Genomic DNA, 9,098 nt, shown 5'->3' on the forward strand with positions numbered 1-9,098 from the left:
TGAGCTCCCACAACCAGCTCTCGGCAGCTCTCAGTTCTACCCTCCGAAGGTTTTGAGCAAGCAGTGCAATTCTCTAACCCACAGGCAATTAGACTACTCTGCTTTGATACAAAAGATTCTCATCCAAATGGATGATCTTCCCATTTGTTTCCAGTCCACTCCATCATAAGGAACACAGCCCTCCCTCGTCACTGATGCAAACAGTCAATCTTTAGGTGTCATTTGGTTCCAAACCATCTGCTCCTGTTGAGGTAAAAAGGGCAACGACAGGTCTTGTTTGAGCACAACACAGGTGTGCGCAGCCCAGGGCTCGAGCACAGCTCACAGTGCTGCCCCAGCATCCTTCCGTCACTCAGCACATCCCTATACAGCTGGGCTTGCTCTCATACCTGCAGGTGGATCCAGGTGGCTGGGTCAGTGGTGCAGAGCTGTCCCTTCTCATGGAGACTCATTTGGAGGGAAGAAGACAAATAAGGTGGGCAGCTATAAGGTTATATTTTAGACATTACCAATTTCAGAGCTTGGAATTATCAGCTTAGTGATTTTCCATCACTGCTATTTTTGTCTTCAGTTTTATTAAAACACAAACCAATGTAAATCAAGATTTTTCTGGGATGTTTATAAAGGAAAAGAAAATGAATAAAAGCTAATTTTTCCATAAGATCATATTTTCTTGGCTGAGATTTTGGTCTTATCTCTTGCAAGGTACGGATCAAGTATTCGATAGGCTGTATATTTTGAAGTACTGTTTTGGTTTAGTAAGATATAAGTAAACCCCATCTTTCTTCCAAAAACATAATTTTGAAAGTGGATTTGAAAATATAGTGATTTTGGATTAAAATTTTTTCTAGAGGCACACATCTTCAGAGGTTCTCACTTGAACTTCGGGTTTCATAAAAACAACTCTGAAGAAAATTAATCCATGCCACAACCATAACCTGCAACTTTAAAGCCCACATGGTATACTTACTGAAATTCAATAAAAAATCAAGATTATAGGAAAATAAAATCTAGAGCACGTAGCTATCAATCTACGTGTTTCCTTCTCAAGCTGTCATGACAATATCTTCTACTCATGTCATTAATCAGGACTTACATGAGCACTATTTCTCTTACATGCATAAAATCAGAACTTTTATCCTGCTAAGCACAGTATTTCATATTTTATTAGTGCCATATTTTAAATTCTCCTCTTGGTTAATGTAATGAATAATCCTTAGCTGCCCATGGAATAGCAATGTTGTCTCTTAATAACAGAGGCCATTTTTCCATCCATTTGTAAAATGTTGTACTCAATGAGCAAATTAAGACACAAATTGCTATTTTTTAATGTTTGAATTACTTAAACAATGAAAATACTGACATATGGCTGGAAACTGCAGAACCTCAGCAAATGTGGCCTGCACACGCACACGCACACGCACACGCACACGCACCGCAACAAACAGTTGCAGCAAGCATGCTCATTCCATTGTCACTCCCTCCCAGTTCTAAGCACATAGCTACTCAGTGTGTGTTTTTATCAATTACATTTTGTCTCAGATGTAATTTCAAGAATTGAAAGCTCCATAGTCCACACAGCATTTCCAATATTTGGGTAGATCGATGATATCCAGTGTCTCATAACCATACGTGACAGTATTTTGTTTTAATTTATGACTTTACTTATATAACCAGAGAAATATGAGTATTTTCTCTTACCTTTATTGGGCTCAGTGTTGGGGACAACAGAAATAATCAAATAATCACTCTGACTTAACACGCAAACTGGTCTGGAATAAAGTGATATGATTCTGACAAAGACAGCTCAAAAGGTACGCCTTGACACTGGGGCAATTTCCTTTGGATAAGCTGCCTGTTGAAAATGTAACAGCTGAATTAAAAAGTAAAGGCAATTTTAAAGTTTAGCAAAATGTGGACAGCATTTCCAGATCAATTAAATACCAAAGTTGATAACATGCACTCTGATTTTAAGCTTAGTCTTACATCCCATCAAGGTTTAATAATCAGGTACAGTGTAAGCTATTAGTGTGAAACTGGCATCTATTTCATCATACTCTATGTGTATTTTCTTTATAATACTAATGTAAAAAGCAATGAGTCTTGAACTTTGAGGAATCCCTTCTTACTCCGCACCCAACCTTCCTTAATTGACCTACGGATATATGTAAATAAATGCTTCATAGGAGTAGCTCATCTTTGATTGAAATTATGGATGGATTTACCATTGAAAATAGCAGGTTTACATCCTTGCAGAATCCCAGATAATGTTTCCTGAATATATGTTTCAGCTGTGTAAGCATATTTTAAATACGTAGGTGCATTTCTTGAACCCTTTACAGGCATTTGAGCTGGCCCTGTTCTTCCGTACTGTGCTCTTCAGGCCTCTCTGGTGATGTTTGGAGAATACTATGGCGTTTGACTCACATTTCCCTTTGAAACTGCATTTTTCCTGTGATATGTTTTCTTTTTTGAGAATAAATAAAATAGTTTTTCTAAAATAAGAATTATTTTCTTAAAATAAACTTCCAATGATTTTCTCTCCCACTCATTTATTAGATTTGTAAGCTAAGTTCTCTTTCCCTTCAAGACATTTATGGCTATCATATCCCCGTGCAAATGTGGTAGGAACCAAATTTAAAGTACAAGATAGTGCCTGGAGTGATCAGCATTACATTTTTTAATGTTCCCAAACATGTTAATTATTATTCTTGAACACTATAATTTTTGAAAAGAAATTAACAAAGTGGATAAATTCACAGTTACTTTTAAATTTGCGAGCAAGAGGTGGCTCATGAGAGGGTTTGTACTCTTCTCTGCCGCAGGACACGGTTTCTCGGCACTCATACGGGCTTCCTGGCCTGTAAGGCAGTGCTGTTGACTTTTTAAATGTGTTTGCTTTGAGTTTCTATTTTAATCTACTACGTTTATGTTTTGTATTTTGTTATAATGATGTTATTTTCCATTTAAAAATGTGGTATGATTGTTAGGATATCGCTTTGTGGATTTTAACAAATACATGTTAATGTGACCACCATAATAAAGGTGCAGATTTATTCTAATGCTCCAGTAACCCAGTGCCCTTCTGTAATGCGGCTATTCCCTTTCCCCCAGCCTTTGGCAACCACTGATACATGTTTTCTGCCCAAAATTCTGCTTTATTCTTTTTTACATGTTGCTTTATTGATGCACCATAGTTCATTTGTGCATCCCTTAATTGAGATATATTTAGGTCATTTCCAAATTTGGATGTTTACAAATAAAGCTAGTGATAAATATTTTGCTTATAGGTGTATTAACACAGATTTTTTTTTTTTTTGGCTTGGCTAAACATCCAAGAACAAGATTGATAAATCAAATGACTGGGTATCTTCAAGTTCAAATTCGACTTCTGGTTGAAAAACAATGATAAAAAAAATGTCTCGTACATTTATTTCTGAAACAATTACAGCACCGGACAACATGCGTGAACACTTACTCCAGGATACCCGATGCCATTAATGGAAGGTAGTGGTCACTGCAGGCGAGTCACAGGGAGATTGCTGCTTGGAGAAAAATTTGCACACCACAGTACTGGAAGAGCCACCAATTACAGCAAAAAGACACAGTAGACCAGAAGTTGAAAAAGGAAGATAGCATGCCACTAGAGCACAGCTGTAAAGAAACTGTAGTGCTATACTAACATTCCTTCAAGTCATTTTCAGAGCCAAGAATTGCAATCAGCATTAAAAGCACCACTCCCTACTGATAAAGAAGCCACATCATCAGGAATACTCAAAAATTCAAACACATAAAGTAGAAACTGGTAGAACCACAAGGAAAAATCAGCAAATCCGTGATTATAGTCATCTTCAACATGATAGAACAAGTAGGTAGAAATATGAATACTGTTCATCATAATGACTATTTATTGAAAACTATAAAACAGTATGCTATTGTGGGTGTTTCAAAAACTCCAGTTAGCCTCCACAAACTGGTGTTGCTTTCTCAAAACTTTGTGTGTTGCCTGTGTGTTACCATAAGGGTTTGTTCCAAGAGGTTTATGCATGGCTATTTCCTCTTTCTACAACTATTTCTGTCTCCCACTGGAAATGGCTGGGTCTTAAGCATTTAAGTCTTCTACTTACAGGCTCTCTGGCTTCATTTTTAAAAATGCTATTCATAAACTTCATCTCTTCAATGCTCTTTTTATATCACGAAACACATAAGCTTCAAATCTTTCTGAGATATTTGTAAAGTTCTACCATTTCACCCTTTGATTCTCCTTCAAAGTTCCCTTTCTTGGCAATCAGGCTCACTATTTTAAAAATATTCCGCAGTCTCCACAGCCTGGGAATCTCCGCAGTCATCAAGCTTAGGACTCAGCTTGTGCAACCATTCTTCCCGTCACTCTCCTTTTATGTTTTATTATAAGAAAAGAAGTAAAAAAAATAATGAAAAGGCTGTATTTCTGAAACCTTGCTTGGAAATGACAGCTAACCAAAGTTAAATCAGTGATTTCTACGTAACTGTGCAGGGCTTTCTGCCGCCAGCTGGCTCGAGGCCTCTCTTCCAGTTCCCATGTTGACGTCTTCATGTCATTCTGAATTCTCATCAACGGGGGTTTCATTGCGCACATTTCTGCCCATCACCAGCTGTGGATGTTCTCCTGTGACCAAGTGCTCCCCATGGCTCTCATCACCTCCTGGTGAGTCCTCTGTGTAACTCACCACAGCTCATGTTCAAGATGAATTGGGTTTTTCTATCATTCCTCTCAAAATTCTTCCAGACTCTGTAGTCCAGTTACAAGAACACTTCTGTGTGTTCAGATGTTTTCACAGCAGCACCTAACTCCAATCACTGAACCCAGCTCCCATATCCCTTTCCAATTTTTGAAAAAATCTCCATCCCACTTTATACAACAAAATGTAATTTCTTGCAGGTATATGGGCTGGAGGCCCCACTTGGGTCAGTGAGACCCGTGGGCTGACGCCAGGTATCAGTGGGGCTACATCTCCTCCTGGGAGCATAAATATGCAGCCACTTTGTGCTCACCCCTGAGAGCCACTCAAGGCCCACAGTTCATGACCCACTTCTTCCACAGCCAAAGCTGGAACTACGGAGCCTCTGATCATTGTTCACTGTCACACCTTTTCTGCTCCCAGGCTCGACTAACGCAGCCTTTTTTTAATTAAGCATGAATGATTAGGTTAGAATGACTTGGGGGATTGGGGATAACCACCCACTTCAAGGTCTATAATATTCAGCACATATGCTAATTTCCTGTAAACATACAATATATCACAGGCTTCAGAGGTTAATATGTTGACACCAGGGCTTGGTGAGACAGCCTAGTGGCTAAATCCTCGCCTTGCATGCTGGACACTATATGGGCACTAGCTCATATCCTGGCTACTGCACTTCCCATCCAGCTTCCTGCTTGTGGAGTATGACCTAAAGCCTTGGGACCCAGCATCTGCATGGGAGACCCGGAAGAAGCTCCTGGCTCAGTTCCAGCCGTTGCAGCCACTTGGGGAGTGAACCAATAGATGGAAGATCTTTGTCTCTCCTTCTCACTGTATATCTGACTTTCCAGTAAAAAAATAAATAGATCTCTAAGAAAAAATAAAGATGTTGACACCCAGGGAAATAAGTCTAAGAAACCACATTCTTGATGCTGATAGCAATATTAACACATCTGAAATGTTCTCTGACTCTCTGGTGCCGGGCTCCTTGCTTTCCATCAAGTCCTACATTCACTTTATAAATATTATTTTATTTGATTCTCCAACTTAAAGCCAAAGAAATTGAGACCCACCAATGTTAATAATGTTGTGGGATGCGGGACTCCTGCCCAGGCCGTTTGAAGGTATTTCCCTCCATGCGTGAAAGATTTCTAAGTCAGAGACCCAAAGGCATCCAGGACAGCAGGACTGAGCCACAGCAAAGCAAAAGCCCAAATGCAAGAACCAAGACTTGCATGAACAAACAGTGAAAACCACAAGAGCCTTCAAAGGAAAATCCCTCTCCAAGAAAACACGTCCAGCTGTGAACAAGCTTGCCATCAAGGTAAAGCCGCCTCTTCAACGTCTTCTCTTTACACAGCCCAGAGGTAGAGGAGGGGTCATTTGGGGTGAGCCCGCTTGAATATTTTGAAGAGAGCATAGTTGGGGGACAGGATTTGAATATCACCCTTTTCTATGCCCTTTTAGGAAATATTGGCAGTGTCATTGTACCAGATGCACCATTAGCTTGGCTACCCCCTCCCCAGTAAATTTATTATAAACAAGTAGGGGTCTTTGGGGAGACATCGTGCAGCCATGTTGGATATTTCCAGTTAGCACAGATTCAAGTTCATAACTTTGCGGAACTTCTGGTTTCCACTGCCAGAAAAGGAGTAGGTGCACAGAAGACAGGCCTGCGCAGTACAAGGAAAGGGGGGCGAATGCTGAGCCTGACCAGTGTAAGGAAAATGGTGTGCGGCTGTGCACAGAATGAGGAGGGAACATGGACGGTGCACGTAAGAGAACTGCTCATGGGAACACTGCTGGGCTGTCCAAGGGCTGGCCACAGCTCTCCACGGCAGGCCAGACAGCTTCCAGTCTGTGGGTCTGTGACAGGCTGTCCGCAGCAGTTCAGCGGGAGCCACCAATCAGCAGCATGTGCCGTCCTGCGGAACGGCGAGCAGTTGCTCAGAAGCTGCAACTTTGTGGGCTGCCTGCATTCCCGTAGCACCATGATCTGGCACAGGTGTGAGAATATATGGCTGCTTCCAGGCCAGCAGAAGTGGCTTGACATCTGCCCTCCTCAGTGTGGGGCACAATCAGGAGTGTCTGCTCCTCACCTAAAGCTGTTCATATCAGGAAGAGGTAAGAAAATAGTGGTGGAAACCGACTGTGCTTTCAGAAGACAAGGTCATGAGTTTCCCAAGCTATCAGGGTGCCCAGTCACTGACAATGTGGAAGGAAACATTTCTAAGAGGTTTCCTTCTCTAGTGTAGGTATATGACTGCCAGGGGTGTGCCAAAGTGGACCCCACTTGTATCACTGAAAACCATAGCAGGGATCTGGTAGGATCTCTGAGAAGCCTGCACCCCTAGTTCAGGAGAGAGAGAGATGGCCTTTTCGGGGCTTCTGGACGGATATAACATAGCAGCCAAGGAACAGCTACCAACAGCACAGGCAAAGGAAGCACTCTGCTCTTTTATCTGTTTTCTGTGGCTTCCTGGATTCACTCAAATATTCTGAGCCTCAAAATCCTTGTCTGTAAAAGAACAAGAAAGTAACCTTAGGCGACAACTGTGAGGGAAGACTGACGGCGAGAGAAGCATTTGTCACACCTGCTTATACTATCGTATGTACAGTGACAGGCGCTAGTGTCGTAGCCTCCTGGTAGCTTGGCTGTGAGGTGCTTTGGCATTTTACTCAGTTGCACTGTACGTTTGTGCTGGAAGAAACCCTAGTATAGCTGGAAGATTATATGTTTATTAATTCTCTAAGTTGAAAAAAGCCACAAAATGATTATCTGCTGTTTCCAATAAAACAGGTACTGCAAAAACTTTCTTTAGAAGATTTACTTATTTTTATTTGAAAGGCAGATTTACAGAGAGAAGGAAAGACAGAGAAGGAAGGACCTTCCATCTGCTGATTGACTGCCCAAATGCATAAAGCATTTAGAACTGCGCTGATCTGAAGCCAGGAGAATCTTTTAGGTTTCCCACAAGAGTGAAGGTTCCCATGAAATTGGCCCTTCCTCCACTGCTTTCCCAGGCCACAAGTAGGGAGCTGGACCATAAGTGGAGCAGCCAGAATGCGAACCAGTGCCATATGAGATGCTGGCACTTGAAGGTGGAGGACTAGCCTGTTGAGCCATGGCACTTTCCCACAACACTGCAAAATCTTGAATTAGCAGCACCTAATCTGTACAAGGCAATGTGTAAGGTGTAATGAGCAATACCACTGATGATGAATATAATATTATTCCTGACTTCCACACACTCGAAATCATACAGGACAAACAAATAATTCAAACACAAACCAAATTAAATAGTGTTGACATATACAAATGGTAACATTTTGAGGTGCGCTCAGGCAGGAGACAAGTGGAAGAGAACTCTACTTGAAGTAACAGTGGAAAGGGATAACAGGTGTGGAGAAGCCTCACCTTTCCTTAAGTAGTGAGAGCTGGAGACGGAGACATGCTGAACTCCGAGCTGGAAAAGTCTATATTCAAAGGAATTTCCAGAGAATCGATAGACACAAAGGCAAGGGAATAACACTGATTTAGACGAAAAGAGGTCATGCCATGTAAGAGACACTGAACAGATGAGAAACAGATGCCAGAAGACACCTTGGGTAGCCTTTGCAGAAGTGTCTACCAGCAGGATGTGCCAACGCCATCAACAGAAAATGTGGGACCAGAATAAGGACATAACACAAGGGGATCATTATGATGCAATGGCCAACATTTACAGCGCTATTTAGAGAAATTCAATAATGGAAAATACAGTGACTATCTATAACAGCTTTTTAAAAAGGAATGCTATTGCATAAAATAAGTGAGAAGTCAAGAAGATTGGTGTACTGGGAGCTATTAACAAGTAAATGGTGGGGAACTGTGTTTGTACTAACCAATTGAATATTCGGAAGTCTAAAGGTGTAAGAAGAATGGAATATGACTGAAGCTATGGGACACTTTAGCATAAAGATTATCTTCCTAAATCTCTAGCTTTGCTATTTCTGTAAAAATGAGAGAAGCAAAGTATATGCAGCAGAAGAACCTTACCTGGAGTGTGTCTGGAGTGCTTGACCATACATATCCAGCCCAGGAAATTCTCACTTTCATAAAATGGTAACTCCTTCTGGGTCTCTGGCCAGTGGCAGGGACTCAAGTACTTGAACCATCTGCTACTGCTTAGGATGCAGCCACTCGGAGGACTGGACCAGAAGAGGAGGCTCACAGATAAGGGACACAGAGAGCCCAAGTGATGGCTTAACTTGCTCTGCCCCAGTCTCAGCTCTGAGAACATGAGCTTGTATGAAGAAACAGCACCATTTTCTGCTTGGCATTTTTTTCACCCACGAGGACAAAAGACAGAAGCCCTAAGTTTAACAAACATT

The sequence above is a fragment of the Ochotona princeps genome, chromosome 8 (genome assembly GCF_030435755.1).
Source record: "Ochotona princeps isolate mOchPri1 chromosome 8, mOchPri1.hap1, whole genome shotgun sequence".
Taxonomy (NCBI): domain Eukaryota; kingdom Metazoa; phylum Chordata; class Mammalia; order Lagomorpha; family Ochotonidae; genus Ochotona; species Ochotona princeps.